This window comes from Dendrobates tinctorius, unplaced genomic scaffold, assembly GCF_039654945.1.
Source record: "Dendrobates tinctorius isolate UK_male_01 unplaced genomic scaffold, ASM3965494v1 ptg000250l, whole genome shotgun sequence".
Lineage (NCBI taxonomy): Eukaryota > Metazoa > Chordata > Amphibia > Anura > Dendrobatidae > Dendrobates > Dendrobates tinctorius.
The window spans coordinates 40,582,890-40,602,289 of record NW_027361917.1 but is presented as its reverse complement, the minus strand read 5'-3'; the positions used below and the strand labels follow the sequence as shown (position 1 = coordinate 40,602,289).

At 34.2% G+C, this 19,400-nt stretch overlaps 9 non-coding genes across 9 annotated transcripts; all 9 read right to left on the bottom strand.

The window, feature by feature from the left end:
- Positions 1-874: 874 nt before the first annotated feature.
- On the bottom strand, positions 875-957 carry TRNAL-UAA (transfer RNA leucine (anticodon UAA)). Its single transcript has one exon. It is a non-coding gene; the product is annotated as a tRNA-Leu (tRNA).
- Positions 958-2,210: 1,253 nt separating this feature from the next.
- Positions 2,211-2,288, bottom strand: TRNAL-UAA (transfer RNA leucine (anticodon UAA)). The gene has a single exon. It is a non-coding gene; the product is annotated as a tRNA-Leu (tRNA).
- Positions 2,289-3,489: 1,201 nt separating this feature from the next.
- TRNAL-UAA (transfer RNA leucine (anticodon UAA)) lies at positions 3,490-3,572 on the bottom strand. Its single transcript has one exon. It is a non-coding gene; the product is annotated as a tRNA-Leu (tRNA).
- Positions 3,573-6,054: 2,482 nt separating this feature from the next.
- Positions 6,055-6,132, bottom strand: TRNAL-UAA (transfer RNA leucine (anticodon UAA)). The gene has a single exon. It is a non-coding gene; the product is annotated as a tRNA-Leu (tRNA).
- Positions 6,133-7,333: 1,201 nt separating this feature from the next.
- On the bottom strand, positions 7,334-7,416 carry TRNAL-UAA (transfer RNA leucine (anticodon UAA)). The gene has a single exon. It is a non-coding gene; the product is annotated as a tRNA-Leu (tRNA).
- Positions 7,417-8,669: 1,253 nt separating this feature from the next.
- Positions 8,670-8,752, bottom strand: TRNAL-UAA (transfer RNA leucine (anticodon UAA)). The gene has a single exon. It is a non-coding gene; the product is annotated as a tRNA-Leu (tRNA).
- Positions 8,753-11,366: 2,614 nt separating this feature from the next.
- TRNAL-UAA (transfer RNA leucine (anticodon UAA)) lies at positions 11,367-11,449 on the bottom strand. The gene has a single exon. It is a non-coding gene; the product is annotated as a tRNA-Leu (tRNA).
- Positions 11,450-17,323: 5,874 nt separating this feature from the next.
- Positions 17,324-17,406, bottom strand: TRNAL-UAA (transfer RNA leucine (anticodon UAA)). Its single transcript has one exon. It is a non-coding gene; the product is annotated as a tRNA-Leu (tRNA).
- A 1,201-nt stretch (positions 17,407-18,607) lies between these two features.
- Positions 18,608-18,690, bottom strand: TRNAL-UAA (transfer RNA leucine (anticodon UAA)). Its single transcript has one exon. It is a non-coding gene; the product is annotated as a tRNA-Leu (tRNA).
- Between the last annotated feature and the right edge of the window lie 710 nt (positions 18,691-19,400).

Sequence of the window (19,400 nt, the reverse complement as noted above, 5' to 3'; positions counted from 1 at the left end):
GGATAAATATTTTCTCTATATAAAATTTACAGTCAACAGTAAGTATCACAGTCCAAAACCTTAAACACTAGACCATCCTGGTGAAACACGTATGAAATTTTGGATTTCCCAGACAGTTAGTGGTTGTTGAATGTGTGCCATCTTACGAAGTTTGCACGAACAGATTTTTTGTTTAAGCCACTTATCGAGAACATTATACATACTTTTATAGTGAACCTTACTGTTGACTGTAAATTTCATCTAGAAAAAAATGTTTTTCCTCTACTGTATATGTAGACTTTAGACTGTCATTTTTGGTTATATGTATAGAGTGTTGACCAAGAGTGAATGTTGGATTACAATGCCATTGAGATTTGTCAACAACACTAAGCACAAAGTTCTAGTTTCTTTAGACAGTTTAACCTCTCCAAAAAAGCTCATAGTTGACAAATTCATACCTTTGCCATAGGCCAGATTTTCTCAGGCAAATTTTACATTTCATGACATCCTACAAACATTGGCCATCTTTTTTCTGGATCCCACCCCTCTACTAAATAATGTTCTGTTCTTGTGTATGGATTGCGTTATATTTATGAATTTCTCATATTATTTTAACATCATATGTTACTTCTGGAACTTTAGTTTGAATATTTACCTCAATTATTAAACTTTCTCTTAATCCCTACATTTTTTTCAACTTTGAAGTTTTGAACTTACTGTAATATCATGCTCTGACTAGAGATTCAACTCAAAATTGAAAAGATAGACATAAAAAGGTGATCGTCAGGGGTATTACTGTGATATTGCAGGGTTATTACTTTGCTATCGGGAAATTCTGTTGCTCAAGTAATAATCTATTTTGAGAAACCTTGTAGAATTTCAAGGGTAAAATTAATACCTGGAGTGGGGTTCTAACCCACGAGGATACATATCCATTGGATCTTAAGTCCAACGCCTTAACCACGCGGCCATCCTGGTGATTAGACGTCCTTTTCTGGATTTCTTAGACAGTTAGTGGTTATTGAATGTGTGCCATCTTATTCAGTTTGCGCTAACAGATTTTTTTAGCCACTTTTCAAAAGCAAAAGTCAGACCGCTACTGTGAACCTTACCGTTCATTGAAAATTTCATCTAGAGAAAAATATTTTTCCTATATATGTAGACTTTCGTTTTTGGCTATATATTTGGAATGGCGACCACAGTGAATATTGGAATAAAATGCCATTGAGATTTGTCAACAACTTTAAACACAAAGTTCTAGTTTCTTTAGACAGTTTAACATGAAATGTAAAATCTGCCTGAGAAAATCATGCCTATGGTAAAGGGTGAATTTGTCAACCATGAACATTTTTTGAGTGGTTAAATAATTTTCTCTGGATGAAATTTACAGTCAACAGTAAGTTTCACAGTCCAAAACCTTAAACACTAGACCATCCTGGTGAACACGCATGAAATTTTGGATTTCCCAGACAGTTAGTGGTTGTTGAATGTGTGCTATCTTATGATGTTTGCACTAACAGATTTTTTGTTTAAGCCACTTATCAAGAACATTATACTAACTTTTATTGTGAACCTTACTGTTGACTGTAAATTTCATCTAGAAAAAAAATATTCCTCTTCTGTATATGTAGACTTTAGACTTTCATTTTTGGTTATACGTATGGAGTGTTGACCAAGAGAGAATGTTGGATTACAATGCCTTTGAGAATTGTCAGCAACACTAAGCACAAAGTTCTAGTTTCTTTAGACAGTTTAGCCTCTCCAAAAAAGCTCACAGTTGGCAAATTCATAACTTTGCCATAGGCCAGATTTTCTCAGGCAAATTTTACATTTCATGACATCCTACAAACATTGGCCATCTTTTTTCTGGATCCCACCCCTCTACTAAATAATGTTCTTGTGTATGGATTGCATTATATTTATGAATTTCTCATATTATTTTAACATAATATGTTACTTCTGGAACTTTAGTTTGAATATTTACCTCAATTATTAAACTTTCTCTTAATCCCTACATTTTTTTCAGCTTTGAAGTTTTGAACTTACTGTAATATCATGCTCTGACTAGAGATTCAACTCAAAATGGAAAAGATAAACATAAAAAGGTGATAGTCAGGGGCTTTTACTGTCACATTGTAGTGTTATTACTTTGCTCTCAGGCAATGAGAACTTTTCCGTTGCTCAAGAATACTCTATTCTGAAACCCTGCAGAAATTCAAACGTAAAATTCATGCCAGGAGTGGGGTTCGAACCCACGAGGATACATAAGGATCTTAAGTCCAACGCCTTAACCACTCGGCCACCCTGGTGAACAGGTATCAATTTCAGAATTTCTTAGACAGTTAGTGGTTATTGCATGCGTGTCATTCTGTAAAGTTTGCACTATCAGATTTTTTAAGCCACTTTTCATCTATAGAAAAATATTTTTCCTAGATATGTAGTCTTTCATTTTTGGCTATATAGTTGAAGTGGTGACTAGAGTGAATATTGGAATAAAATGCCATTGAGATTTGTCATCAACTTTAAGCACAAAGTTCTAGTTTCTTTAGACAGTTTAACATGAAATGTAAAATCTGCCTGAGAAAATCATGCCTATGGTAAAGGGTGAATTTGTCAACCATGAGCATTTTTTGAGTGGATAAATATTTTCTCTATATAAAATTTACAGTCAACAGTAAGTATCACAGTCCAAAACCTTAAACACTAGACCATCCTGGTGAAACACGTATGAAATTTTGGATTTCCCAGACAGTTAGTGGTTGTTGAATGTGTGCCATCTTACGAAGTTTGCACGAACAGATTTTTTGTTTAAGCCACTTATCGAGAACATTATACATACTTTTATAGTGAACCTTACTGTTGACTGTAAATTTCATCTAGAAAAAAATGTTTTTCCTCTACTGTATATGTAGACTTTAGACTGTCATTTTTGGTTATATGTATAGAGTGTTGACCAAGAGTGAATGTTGGATTACAATGCCATTGAGATTTGTCAACAACACTAAGCACAAAGTTCTAGTTTCTTTAGACAGTTTAACCTCTCCAAAAAAGCTCATAGTTGACAAATTCATACCTTTGCCATAGGCCAGATTTTCTCAGGCAAATTTTACATTTCATGACATCCTACAAACATTGGCCATCTTTTTTCTGGATCCCACCCCTCTACTAAATAATGTTCTGTTCTTGTGTATGGATTGCGTTATATTTATGAATTTCTCATATTATTTTAACATCATATGTTACTTCTGGAACTTTAGTTTGAATATTTACCTCAATTATTAAACTTTCTCTTAATCCCTACATTTTTTTCAACTTTGAAGTTTTGAACTTACTGTAATATCATGCTCTGACTAGAGATTCAACTCAAAATTGAAAAGATAGACATAAAAAGGTGATCGTCAGGGGTATTACTGTGATATTGCAGGGTTATTACTTTGCTATCGGGAAATTCTGTTGCTCAAGTAATAATCTATTTTGAGAAACCTTGTAGAATTTCAAGGGTAAAATTAATACCTGGAGTGGGGTTCTAACCCACGAGGATACATATCCATTGGATCTTAAGTCCAACGCCTTAACCACGCGGCCATCCTGGTGATTAGACGTCCTTTTCTGGATTTCTTAGACAGTTAGTGGTGGTTATTGAATGTGTGCCATCTTATTCAGTTTGCGCTAACAGATTTTTTTAGCCACTTTTCAAAAGCAAAAGTCAGACCGCTACTGTGAACCTTACCGTTCATTGAAAATTTCATCTAGAGAAAAATATTTTTCCTATATATGTAGACTTTCGTTTTTGGCTATATATTTGGAATGGCGACCACAGTGAATATTGGAATAAAATGCCATTGAGATTTGTCAACAACTTTAAACACAAAGTTCTAGTTTCTTTAGACAGTTTAACATGAAATGTAAAATCTGCCTGAGAAAATCATGCCTATGGTAAAGGGCGAATTTGTCAACCATGAACATTTTTTGAGTGGTTAAATAATTTTCTCTGGATGAAATTTACAGTCAACAGTAAGTTTCACAGTCCAAAACCTTAAACACTAGACCATCCTGGTGAACACGCATGAAATTTTGGATTTCCCAGACAGTTAGTGGTTGTTGAATGTGTGCTATCTTATGATGTTTGCACTAACAGATTTTTTGTTTAAGCCACTTATCAAGAACATTATACTAACTTTTATTGTGAACCTTACTGTTGACTGTAAATTTCATCTAGAAAAAAAATATTCCTCTACTGTATATGTAGACTTTAGACTTTCATTTTTGGTTATACGTATGGAGTGTTGACCAAGAGAGAATGTTGGATTACAATGCCTTTGAGAATTGTCAGCAACACTAAGCACAAAGTTCTAGTTTCTTTAGACAGTTTAGCCTCTCCAAAAAAGCTCACAGTTGGCAAATTCATAACTTTGCCATAGGCCAGATTTTCTCAGGCAAATTTTACATTTCATGACATCCTACAAACATTGGCCATCTTTTTTCTGGATCCCACCCCTCTACTAAATAATGTTCTTGTGTATGGATTGCATTATATTTATGAATTTCTCATATTATTTTAACATAATATGTTACTTCTGGAACTTTAGTTTGAATATTTACCTCAATTATTAAACTTTCTCTTAATCCCTACATTTTTTTCAGCTTTGAAGCTTTGAACTTACTGTAATATCATGCTCTGACTAGAGATTCAACTCAAAATGGAAAAGATAAACATAAAAAGGTGATAGTCAGGGGTTTTTACTGTCACATTGTAGGGTTATTACTTTGCTCTCAGGCAATGAGAACTTTTCCGTTGCTCAAGAATACTCTATTCTGAAACCCTGCAGAAATTCAAAGGTAAAATTCATACCACGAGTGGGGTTCGAACCCACGAGGATACATAAGGATCTTAAGTCCAACGCCTTAACCACTCGGCCACCCTGGTGAACAGGTATCAATTTCTGAATTTCTTAGACAGTTAGTGGTTATTGCATGCGTGTCATTCTGTAAAGTTTGCACTATCAGATTTTTTAAGCCACTTTTCATCTATAGAAAAATATTTTTCCTAGATATGTAGTCTTTCATTTTTGGCTATATAGTTGAAGTGGTGACTAGAGTGAATATTGGAATAAAATGCCATTGAGATTTGTCAACAACTTTAAGCACAAAGTTCTAGTTTCTTTAGACAGTTTAACATGAAATGTAAAATCTGCCTCAGAAAATCATGCCTATGGTAAAGGGTGAATTTGTCAACCATGAGCATTTTTTGAGTGGATAAATATTTTCTCTATATAAAATTTACAGTCAACAGTAAGTATCACAGTCCAAAACCTTAAACACTAGACCATCCTGGTGAAGCACGTATGAAATTTTGGATTTCCCAGACAGTTAGTGGTTGTTGAATGTGTGCCATCTTACGAAGTTTGCACGAACAGATTTTTTGTTTAAGCCACTTATCGAGAACATTATACATACTTTTATAGTGAACCTTACTGTTGACTGTAAATTTCATCTAGAAAAAAATGTTTTTCCTCTACTGTATATGTAGACTTTAGACTGTCATTTTTGGTTATATGTATAGAGTGTTGACCAAGAGTGAATGTTGGATTACAATGCCATTGAGATTTGTCAACAACACTAAGCACAAAGTTCTAGTTTCTTTAGACAGTTTAACCTCTCCAAAAAAGCTCATAGTTGACAAATTCATACCTTTGCCATAGGCCAGATTTTTTCAGGCAAATTTTACATTTCATGACATCCTACAAACATTGGCCATCTTTTTTCTGGATCCCACCCCTCTACTAAATAATGTTCTTGTGTATGGATTGCATTGTATTTATGAATTTCTCATATTATTTTAACATAATATGTTACTTCTGGAACTTTATTTTGAATATTTACCTCAATTATTAAACTTTCTCTTAATCCCTAAATTTTTTTCAGCTTTGAACTTCCTGTAATATCATGCTCTGAGTCAGGGGTTTTTACTGTCACATTGTAGTGTTATTACTTTGCTCTCAGGCAATCAGAACTTTTCCGTTGCTCAAGAATACTCTATTCTGAAACCCTGCAGAAATTCAAAGGTAAAATTCATACCAGGAGTGGGGTTCGAACCCACGAGGATACATAAGGATCTTAAGTCCAACGCCTTAACCACTCGGCCACCCTGGTGAACAGGTATCAATTTCTGAATTTCTTAGACAGTTAGTGGTTATTGCATGCGTGTCATTCTGTGAAGTTTGCACTATCAGATTTTTTAAGCCACTTTTCATCTATAGAAAAATATTTTTCCTAGATATGTAGTCTTTCATTTTTGGCTATATAGTTGAAGTGGTGACTAGAGTGAATATTGGAATAAAATGCCATTGAGATTTGTCAACAACTTTAAGCACAAAGTTCTAGTTTCTTTAGACAGTTTAACATGAAATGTAAAATCTGCCTGAGAAAATCATGCCTATGGTAAAGGGTGAATTTGTCAACCATGAGCATTTTTTGAGTGGATAAATATTTTCTCTATATAAAATTTACAGTCAACAGTATGTATCACAGTCCAAAACCTTAAACACTAGACCATCCTGGTGAAACACGTATGAAATTTTGGATTTCCCAGACAGTTAGTGGTTGTTGAATGTGTGCCATCTTACGAAGTTTGCACTAACAGATTTTTTGTTTAAGCCACTTATCGAGAACATTATACATACTTTTATAGTGAACCTTACTGTTGACTGTAAATTTCATCTAGAAAAAAATGTTTTTCCTCTACTGTATATGTAGACTTTAGACTGTCATTTTTGGTTATATGTATAGAGTGTTGACCAAGAGTGAATGTTGGATTACAATGCCATTGAGATTTGTCAACAACACTAAGCACAAAGTTCTAGTTTCTTTAGACAGTTTAACCTCTCCAAAAAAGCTCATAGTTGACAAATTCATACCTTTGCCATAGGCCAGATTTTTTCAGGCAAATTTTACATTTCATGACATCCTACAAACATTGGCCATCTTTTTTCTGGATCCCACCCCTCTACTAAATAATGTTCTGTTCTTGTGTATGGATTGCGTTATATTTATGAATTTCTCATATTATTTTAACATCATATGTTACTTCTGGAACTTTAGTTTGAATATTTACCTCAATTATTAAACTTTCTCTTAATCCCTACATTTTTTTCAACTTTGAAGTTTTGAACTTACTGTAATATCATGCTCTGACTAGAGATTCAACTCAAAATTGAAAAGATAGACATAAAAAGGTGATCGTCAGGGGTATTACTGTGATATTGCAGGGTTATTACTTTGCTATCGGGAAATTCTGTTGCTCAAGTAATAATCTATTTTGAGAAACCTTGTAGAATTTCAAGGGTAAAATTAATACCAGGAGTGGGGTTCTAACCCACGAGGATACATATCCATTGGATCTTAAGTCCAACGCCTTAACCACGCGGCCATCCTGGTGATTAGACGTCCTTTTCTGGATTTCTTAGACAGTTAGTGGTTATTGAATGTGTGCCATCTTATTCAGTTTGCGCTAACAGATTTTTTTAGCCACTTTTCAAAAGCAAAAGTCAGACCGCTACTGTGAACCTTACCGTTCATTGAAAATTTCATCTAGAGAAAAATATTTTTCCTATATATGTAGACTTTCGTTTTTGGCTATATATTTGGAATGGCGACCACAGTGAATATTGGAATAAAATGCCATTGAGATTTGTCAACAACTTTAAACACAAAGTTCTAGTTTCTTTAGACAGTTTAACATGAAATGTAAAATCTGCCTGAGAAAATCATGCCTATGGTAAAGGGTGAATTTGTCAACCATGAACATTTTTTGAGTGGTTAAATAATTTTCTCTGGATGAAATTTACAGTCAACAGTAAGATTCACAGTCCAAAACCTTAAACACTAGACCATCCTGGTGAACACGCATGAAATTTTGGATTTCCCAGACAGTTAGTGGTTGTTGAATGTGTGCTATCTTATGATGTTTGCACTAACAGATTTTTTGTTTAAGCCACTTATCAAGAACATTATACTAACTTTTATTGTGAACCTTACTGTTGACTGTAAATTTCATCTAGAAAAAAAATATTCCTCTTCTGTATATGTAGACTTTAGAATTTCATTTTTGGTTATACGTATGGAGTGTTGACCAAGCGAGAATGTTGGATTACAATGCCTTTGAGAATTGTCAGCAACACTAAGCACAAAGTTCTAGTTTCTTTAGACAGTTTAGCCTCTCCAAAAAAGCTCACAGTTGGCAAATTCATAACTTTGCCATAGGCCAGATTTTCTCAGGCAAATTTTACATTTCATGACATCCTACAAACATTGGCCATCTTTTTTCTGGATCCCACCCCTCTACTAAATAATATTCTTGTGTATGGATTGCATTATATTTATGAATTTCTCATATTATTTTAACATAATATGTTACTTCTGGAACTTTAGTTTGAATATTTACCTCAATTATTAAACTTTCTCTTAATCCCTACATTTTTTTCAGCTTTGAAGTTTTGAACTTACTGTAATATCATGCTCTGACTAGAGATTCAACTCAAAATGGAAAAGATAAACTTAAAAAGGTGATAGTCTGGGGTTTTTACTGTCACATTGTAGGGTTATTACTTTGCTCTCAGGCAATCAGAACTTTTCCGTTGCTCAAGAATACTCTATTCTGAAACCCTGCAGAATTTCAAAGGTAAAATTCATACCAGGAGTGGGGTTCGAACCCACGAGGATACACATCCATTGGATCTTAAGTCCAACGCCTTAACCACTCGGCCATCCTGGTGAACAGGCATGAATCTCTGAATTTCTTAGACAGTTAGTGGTTATTGCATGCGTGCCATTCTATGAAGTTTGCACTATCAGATTTTTTAAGCCACTTTTCATCTATAGAAAAATATTTTTCCTAGATATGTAGTCTTTCATTTTTGGCTATATAGTTGAAGTGGTGACTAGAGTGAATATTGGAATAAAAAGCCATTGAGATTTGTCAACAACTTTAAGCACAAAGTTCTAGTTTCTTTAGACAGTTTAACATGAAATGTAAAATCTGCCTGAGAAAATCATGCCTATGGTAAAGGGTGAATTTGTCAACCATGAGCATTTTTTGAGTGGAGAAATATTTTCTCTATATAAAATTTACAGTCAACAGTAAGTATCACAGTCCAAAACCTTAAACACTAGACCATCCTGGTGAAACACGTATGAAATTTTGGATTTCCCAGACAGTTAGTGGTTGTTGAATGTGTGCCATCTTACGAAGTTTGCACGAACAGATTTTTTGTTTAAGCCACTTATCGAGAACATTATACATACTTTTATAGTGAACCTTACTGTTGACTGTAAATTTCATCTAGAAAAAATGTTTTTCCTCTACTGTATATGTAGACTTTAGACTGTCATTTTTGGTTATATGTATAGAGTGTTGACCAAGAGTGAATGTTGGATTACAATGCCATTGAGATTTGTCAACAACACTAAGCACAAAGTTCTAGTTTCTTTAGACAGTTTAACCTCTCCAAAAAAGCTCATAGTTGACAAATTCATACCTTTGCCATAGGCCAGATTTTCTCAGGCAAATTTTACATTTCATGACATCCTACAAACATAGGCCATCTTTTTTCTGGATCCCACCCCTCTACTAAATAATGTTCTGTTCTTGTGTATGGATTGCGTTATATTTATGAATTTCTCATATTATTTTAACATCATATGTTACTTCTGGAACTTTAGTTTGAATATTTACCTCAATTATTAAACTTTCTCTTAATCCCTACATTTTTTTCAACTTTGAAGTTTTGAACTTACTGTAATATCATGCTCTGACTAGAGATTCAACTCAAAATTGAAAAGATAGACATAAAAAGGTGATCGTCAGGGGTATTACTGTGATATTGCAGGGTTATTACTTTGCTATCGGGAAATTCTGTTGCTCAAGTAATAATCTATTTTGAGAAACCTTGTAGAATTTCAAGGGTAAAATTAATACCAGGAGTGGTGTTCTAACCCACGAGGATACATATCCATTGGATCTTAAGTCCAACGCCTTAACCACGCGGCTATCCTGGTGATTAGACGTCCTTTTCTGGATTTCTTAGACAGTTAGTGGTTATTGAATGTGTGCCATCTTATTCAGTTTGCGCTAACAGATTTTTTTAGCCACTTTTCAAAAGCAAAAGTCAGACCGCTACTGTGAACCTTACCGTTCATTGAAAATTTCATCTAGAGAAAAATATTTTTCCTATATATGTAGACTTTCGTTTTTGGCTATATATTTGGAATGGCGACCACAGTGAATATTGGAATAAAATGCCATTGAGATTTGTCAACAACTTTAAGCACAAAGTTCTAGTTTCTTTAGACAGTTTAACATGAAATGTAAAATCTGCCTGAGAAAATCATGCCTATGGTAAAGGGTGAATTTGTCAACCATGAACATTTTTTGAGTGGTTAAATAATTTTCTCTGGATGAAATTTACAGTCAACAGTAAGTTTCACAGTCCAAAACCTTAAACACTAGACCATCCTGGTGAACACGCATGAAATTTTGGATTTCCCAGACAGTTAGTGGTTGTTGAATGTGTGCTATCTTATGATGTTTGCACTAACAGATTTTTTGTTTAAGCCACTTATCAAGAACATTATGCTAACTTTTATTGTGAACCTTACTGTTGACTGTAAATTTCATCTAGAAAAAAAATATTCCTCTACTGTATATGTAGACTTTAGACTTTCATTTTTGGTTATACGTATGGAGTGTTGACCAAGAGAGAATGTTGGATTACAATGCCTTTGAGAATTGTCAGCAACACTAAGCACAAAGTTCTAGTTTCTTTAGACAGTTTAGCCTCTCCAAAAAAGCTCACAGTTGGCAAATTCATAACTTTGCCATAGGCCATATTTTCTCAGGCAAATTTTACATTTCATGACATCCTGCAAACATTGGCCATCTTTTTTCTGGATCCCACCCCTCTACTAAATAATGTTCTTGTGTATGGATTGCATTATATTTATGAATTTCTCATATTATTTTAACATAATATGTTACTTCTGAAACTTTAGTTTGAATATTTACCTCAATTATTAAACTTTCTCTTAATCCCTACATTTTTTTCAGCTTTGAAGCTTTGAACTTACTGTAATATCATGCTCTGACTAGAGATTCAACTCAAAATGGAAAAGATAAACATAAAAAGGTGATAGTCAGGGGCATCGAACTTACTGTAATTTCATGCTCTGACTAGAGATTCAACTCAAAATGGAAAAGATAGACATAAAAAGGTGATAGTCAGGGGTATTACTGTGATATTGCAGGGTTATTACTTTGCTATCGGGAAATTCTGTTGCTCAAGTAATAATCTATTTTGGGAAACCTTGTAGAATTTCAAGGGTAAAATTATTACCAGGAGTGGGGTTCTAACCCACGAGGATACATATCCATTGGATCTTAAGTCCAACACCTTAACCACGCAGCCATCCTGGTGATTAGACGTCCATTTTTGGATTTCTTAGACAGTTAGTGGTGGTTATTGAATGTGTGCCATCTTATTCAGTTTGCGCTAACAGATTTTTTTAGCCACTTTTTAAAAGCAAAAGTCAGACCGCTACTGTGAACCTTACCGTTCATTGAAAATTTCATCTAGAGAAAAATATTTTTCCTATATATGTAGACTTTCGTTTTTGGCTATATATTTGGAATGGCGACCACAGTGAATATTGGAATAAAATGCCATTGAGATTTGTCAACAACTTTAAGCACAAAGTTCTAGTTTCTTTAGACAGTTTAACATGAAATGTAAAATCTGCCTGAGAAAATCATGCCTATGTTAAAGGGCGAATTTGTCAACCATGAACATTTTTTGAGTGGTTAAATAATTTTCTCTGGATGAAATTTACAGTCAACAGTAAGTTTCACAGTCCAAAACCTTAAACACTAGACCATCCTGGTGAACACGCATGAAATTTTGGATTTCCCAGACAGTTAGTGGTTGTTGAATGTGTGCTATCTTATGATGTTTGCACTAACAGATTTTTGGTTTAAGCCACTTATCAAGAACATTATACTAACTTTTATTGTGAACCTTAGTGTTGACTGTAAATTTCATCTAGAAAAAAAATATTCCTCTACTGTATATGTAGACTTTAGACTTTCATTTTTGGTTATACGTATGGAGTGTTGACCAAGAGAGAATGTTGGATTACAATGCCTTTGAGAATTGTCAGCAACACTAAGCACAAAGTTCTAGTTTCTTTAGACAGTTTAGCCTCTCCAAAAAAGCTCACAGTTGGCAAATTCATAACTTTGCCATAGGCCAGATTTTCTCAGGCAAATTTTACATTTCATGACATCCTACAAACATTGGCCATCTTTTTTCTGGATCCCACCCCTCTACTAAATAACGTTCTTGTGTATGGATTGCATTATATTTATGAATTTCTCATATTATTTTAACATAATATGTTACTTCTGGAACTTTAGTTTGAATATTTACCTCAATTATTAAACTTTCTCTTAATCCCTAATTTTTTTTCAGCTTTGAACTTACTGTAATATCATGCTCTGACTAGAGATTCAACTCAAAATGGAAAAGATAAACATAAAAAGGTGATAGTCGGGGGTTTTTTACTGTCACATTGTAGGGTTATTACTTTGCTCTCAGGCAATCAGAACTTTTCCGTTGCTCAAGAATACTCTATTCTGAAACCCTGCAGAATTTCAAAGGTAAAATTCATTCCAGGAGTGGGGTTCGAACCCACGAGGATACATAAGTCGAACGCCTTAACCACTTGGCCATCCTGGTGAACAGGCATCAGTTTCTGAATTTCTTAGACAGTTAGTGGTTATTGCATGCGTGCCATTCTATGAAGTTTGCACTATCAGATTTTTTAAGCCACTTTTCATCTATAGAAAAATATTTTTCCTAGATATGTAGTCTTTCATTTTTGGCTATATAGTTGAAGTGGTGACTAGAGTGAATATTGGAATAAAATGCCATTGAGATTTGTCAACAACTTTAAGCACAAAGTTCTAGTTTCTTTAGACAGTTTAACATGAAATGTAAAATCTGCCTGAGAAAATCATGCCTATGGTAAAGGGTGAATTTGTCAACCATGAACATTTTTTGAGTGGTTAAATAATTTTCTCTGGATGAAATTTACAGTCAACAGTAAGTTTCACAGTCCAAAACCTTAAACACTAGACCATCCTGGTGAACACGCATGAAATTTTGGATTTCTCAGACAGTTAGTGGTTGTTGAATGTGTGCTATCTTATGATGTTTGCACTAACAGATTTTTGGTTTAAGCCACTTATCAAGAACATTATACTAACTTTTATTGTGAACCTTACTGTTGACTGTAAATTTCATCTAGAAAAAAAATATTCCTCTACTGTATATGTAGACTTTAGACTTTCATTTTTGGTTATACGTATGGAGTGTTGACCAAGAGAGAATGTTGGATTACAATGCCTTTGAGAATTGTCAGCAACACTAAGCACAAAGTTCTAGTTTCTTTAGACAGTTTAGCCTCTCCAAAAAAGCTCACAGTTGGCAAATTCATAACTTTGCCATAGGCCAGATTTTCTCAGGCAAATTTTACATTTCATGACATCCTACAAACATTGGCCATCTTTTTTCTGGATCCCACCCCTCTACTAAATAATGTTCTTGTGTATGGATTGCATTATATTTATGAATTTCTCATATTATTTTAACATAATATGTTACTTCTGGAACTTTAGTTTGAATATTTACCTCAATTATTAAACTTTCTCTTAATCCCTAAATTTTTTTCAGCTTTGAAATTTTGAACTTACTGTAATATCATGCTCTGACTAGAGATTCAACTCAAAATGGAAAAGATAAACATAAAAAGGTGATAGTCAGGGGTTTTTACTGGCACATTGTAGGGTTATTACTTTGCTCTCAGGCAATCAGAACTTTTCCGTTGCTCAAGAATACTCTATTCTGAAACCCTGCAGAATTTCAAAGGTAAATTTTATACCAGGAGTGGGGTTCGAACCCACGAGGATACATATCTTAAGTCTTAACGCCTTAACCACTCGGCCATCCTGGCGAACAGGCATCAATTTCTGAATTTCTTAGACAGTTAGTGGTTATTGCATGCGTGCCATTCTATGAAGTTTGCACTATCAGATTTTTTAAGCCACTTTTCATCTATAGAAAAATATTTTTCCTAGATATGTAGTCTTTCATTTTTGGCTATATAGTTGAAGTGGTGACTAGAGTGAATATTGGAATAAAATGCCATTGAGATTTGTCAACAACTTTAAGCACAAAGTTCTAGTTTCTTTAGACAGTTTAACATGAAATGTAAAATCTGCCTGAGAAAATCATGCCTATGGTAAAGGGTGAATTTGTCAACCATGAGCATTTTTTGAGTGGATAAATATTTTCTCTATATAAAATTTACAGTAAACAGTAAGTATCACAGTCCAAAACCTTAAACACTAGACCATCCTGGTGAAACACGCATGAAATTTTGGATTTCCCAGACAGTTAGTGGTTGTTGAATGTGTGCCATCTTACAAAGTTTGCACAAACAGATTTTTTGTTTAAGCCTCTTATCGAGAACATTATACATACTTTTATAGTGAACCTTACTGTTGACTGTAAATTTCATCTAGAAAAAAATGTTTTTCCTCTACTGTATATGTAGACTTTAGACTGTCATTTTTGGTTATATGTATAGAGTGTTGACCAAGAGTGAATGTTGGATTACAATGCCATTGAGATTTGTCAACAACACTAAGCACAAAGTTCTAGTTTCTTTAGACAGTTTAACCTCTCCAAAAAAGCTCATAGTTGACAAATTCATACTTTTGCCATAGGCCAGATTTTCTCAGGCAAATTTTACATTTCATGACATCCTACAAACATTGGCCATCTTTTTTCTGGATCCCACCCCTCTACTAAATAATGTTCTGTTCTTGTGTATGGATTGCGTTATATTTATGAATTTCTCATATTATTTTAACATCATATGTTACTTCTGGAACTTTAGTTTGAATATTTACCTCAATTATTAAACTTTCTCTTAATCCCTACATTTTTTTCAACTTTGAAGTTTTGAACTTACTGTAATATCATGCTCTGACTAGAGATTCAACTCAAAATGGAAAAGATAAACATAAAAAGGTGATAGTCAGGGGTATCGAACTTACTGTAATTTCATGCTCTGACTAGAGATTCAACTCAAAATGGAAAAGATAGACATAAAAAGGTGATAGTCAGGGGTATTACTGTGATATTGCAGGGTTATTACTTTGCTATCGGGAAATTCTGTTGCCCAAGTAATAATCTATTTTGAGAAACCTTGTAGAATTTCAAGGGTAAAATTAATACCAGGAGTGGGGTTCTAACCCACGAGGATACATATCCATTGGGTCTTAAGCAGGGCTGTGGAGTCAGAGTCGGAGTCGTGGAGTCGGAGTCGGAGTCGGTGCTCATTTTGGTGGAGTCGGAGTCGGAGTTGGAGTCGGTATAAAATGGACCGACTCCGACTCCTAAGATATATAATAAATTGGGTACAGTAATTCAATGCAGGATGTGCTGAATATTTTTTCATAGGAATTTGGGAAAGTTATGAAATGTCCTATAAATGGCTGTTCTATTCCTGATCTAAGGCTACATTCACACACAGCGTTTTTCCTGTGTTTTTTGAGGATACGTTTTTCAGCTGCAAAAGCTGATCATCTTTTTAAAAAACCGCATCACCTGAAAGGCTTTTGAGCTCATAGATAATGTTTTCAATAGCAAAAGCAGATTAGAAATCTGCTCTATCTATCCATTTGTCCATATCTGTCTATCCATATCGTATCTGTACCAAAAAGAATGAAAACCGGGTAGTACACCAATATATATTCTGTTCTATCTAAATATCTTGATTATGGGATCATAAAAATGATTAAATGTCTGAGGTTCACATTGTACTACAATAAATTTTTCACTTAAATATAAGCAATATGTGTGGGAGTCGGAGTAAGAGAAATTGAGGAGTCGGAGTCGGAGTTGCAGGTTTGGCTTACCGACTCCACAGCCCTGGCCTTAAGTCCAACGCCTTAACCACGCGGCCATCCTGGTGATTAGACGTCCTTTTCTGGATTTCTTAGACAGTTAGTGGTTATTGAATGTGTGCCATCTTATTCAGTTTGCGCTAACAGATTTTTTTAGCCACTTTTCAAAAGCAAAAGTCAGACCGCTACTGTGAACCTTACCGTTCATTGAAAATTTCATCTAGAGAAAAATATTTTTCCTATATATGTAGACTTTCGTTTTTGGCTATATATTTGGAATGGTGACCACAGTGAATATTGGAATAAAATGCCATTGAGATTTGTCAACAACTTTAAGCACAAAGTTCTAGTTTCTTTAGACAGTTTAACATGAAATGTAAAATCTGCCTGAGAAAATCATGCCTATGGTAAAGGGTGAATTTGTCAACCATGAACATTTTTTGAGTGGTTAAATAATTTTCTCTGGATTAAATTTACAGTCAACAGTAAGTTTCACAGTCCAAAACCTTAAACACTAGACCATCCTGGTGAACACGCATGAAATTTTGGATTTCCCAGACAGTTAGTGGTTGTTGAATGTGTGCTATCTTATGATGTTTGCACTAACAGATTTTTTGTTTAAGCCACTTATCAAGAACATTATACTAACTTTTATTGTGAACCTTAGTGTTGACTGTAAATTTCATCTAGAAAAAAAATATTCCTCTACTGTATATGTAGACTTTAGACTTTCATTTTTGGTTATACGTATGGAGTGTTGACCAAGAGAGAATGTTGGATTACAATGCCTTTGAGAATCGTCAGCAACACTAAGCACAAAGTTCTAGTTTCTTTAGACAGTTTAGCCTCTCCAAAAAAGCTCACAGTTGGCAAATTCATAACTTTGCCATAGGCCAGATTTTCTCAGGCAAATTTTACATTTCATGACATCCTACAAACATTGGCCATCTTTTTTCTGGATCCCACCCCTCTACTAAATAATGTTCTTGTGTATGGATTGCATTGTATTTATGAATTTCTCATATTATTTTAACATAATATGTTACTTCTGGAACTTTAGTTTGAATATTTACCTCAATTATTAAACTTTCTCTTAATCCCTAAATTTTTTTCAGCTTTGAAGTTTTGAACTTACTGTAATATCATGCTCTGACTAGAGATTCAACTCAAAATGGAAAAGATAAACATAAAAAGGTGATAGTCAGGGGTTTTTACTGTCACATTGTAGGGTTATTACTTTGCTCTCAGGCAATCAGAACTTTTCCGTTGCTCAAGAATACTCTATTCTGAAACCCTGCAGAATTTCAAAGGTAAAATTCATACCAGGAGTGGGGTTCGAACCCACGAGGATACATATCCATTGGATCTTAAGTCCAACGCCTTAACCACTCGGCCACCCTGGTGCACATGCATCAATTTCTGAATTTCTTAGACAGTTAGTGGTTATTGCATGCATGCCATTCTATGAAGTTTGCACTATCAGATTTTTTAAGCCACTTTTCATCTATAGAAAAATATTTTTCCTAGATATGTAGTCTTTCATTTTTGGCTATATAGTTGAAGTGGTGACTAGAGTGAATATTGGAATAAAATGCCATTGAGATTTGTCAACAGCTTTAAGCACAAAGTTCTAGTTTCTTTAGACAGTTTAACGTGAAATGTAAAATCTGCCTGAGAAAATCATGCCTATGGTAAAGGGTGAATTTGTCAACCATGAGCATTTTTTGAGTGGATAAATATTTTCTCTATATAAAATTTACAGTCAACAGTAAGTATCACAGTCCAAAACCTTAAACACTAGACCATCCTGGTGAAACACGCATGAAATTTTGGATTTCCCAGACAGTTAGTGGTTGTTGAATGTGTGCCATCTTACAAAGTTTGCACGAACAGATTTTTTGTTTAAGCCACTTATCGAGAACATTATACATACTTTTATAGTGAACCTTACTGTTGACTGTAAATTTCATCTAGAAAAAAATGTTTTTCCTCTACTGTATATGTAGACTTTAGACTGTCATTTTTGGTTATATGTATAGAGTGTTGACCAAGAGTGAATGTTGGATTACAATGCCATTGAGATTTGTCAACAACACTAAGCACAAAGTTCTAGTTTCTTTAGACAGTTTAACCTCTCCAAAAAAGCTCATAGTTGACAAATTCATACCTTTGCCATAGGCCAGATTTTCTCAGGCAAATTTTACATTTCATGACATCCTACAAACATTGGCCATCTTTTTTCTGGATCCCACCCCTCTACTAAATAATGTTCTGTTCTTGTGTATGGATTGCGTTATATTTACGAATTTCTCATATTATTTTAACATCATATGTTACTTCTGGAACTTTAGTTTGAATATTTACCTCAATTATTAAACTTTCTCTTAATCCCTACATTTTTTTCAACTTTGAAGTTTTGAACTTACTGTAATTTCATGCTCTGACTAGAGATTCAACTCAAAATGGAAAAGATAGACATAAAAAGGTGATAGTCAGGGGTATTACTGTGATATTGCAGGGTTATTACTTTGCTATCGGGAAATTCTGTTGCTCAAGTAATAATCTATTTTGAGAAACCTTGTAGAATTTCAAGGGTAAAACTAATACCAGGAGTGGGGTTCTAACCCACAAGGATACATATCCATTGGATCTTAAGTCCAACACCTTAACCACGCGGCCATCCTGGCGATTAGACGTCCTTTTCTGGATTTCTTAGACAGTTAGTGGTTATTGAATGTGTGCCATCTTATTCAGTTTGCGCTAACAGATTTTTTTAGCCACTTTTCAAAAGCAAAAGTCAGACCGCTACTGTGAACCTTACCGTTCATTGAAAATTTCATCTAGAGAAAAATATTTTTCCTATATATGTAGACTTTCGTTTTTGGCTATATATTTGGAATGGCGACCACAGTGAATATTGGAATAAAATGCCGTTGAGATTTGTCAACAACTTTAAGCACAAAGTTCTAGTTTCTTTAGACAGTTTAACATGAAATGTAAAATCTGCCTGAGAAAATCATGCCTATGTTAAATGGCGAATTTGTCAACCATGAACATTTTTTGAGTGGTTAAATAATTTTCTCTGGATGAAATTTACAGTCAACAGTAAGTATCACAGTCCAAAACCTAAAACACTAGACCATCCTGGTGAAACACGCATGAAATTTTGGATTTCCCAGACAGTTAGTGGTTGTTGAATGTGTGCCATCTTACAAAGTTTGCACGAACAGATTTTTTGTTTAAGCCACTTATCGAGAACATTATACATACTTTTATAGTGAACCTTACTGTTGACTGTAAATTTCATCTAGAAAAAAATGCTTTTCCTCTACTGTATATGTAGACTTTAGACTGTCATTTTTGGTTATATGTACAGAGTGTTGACCAAGAGTGAATG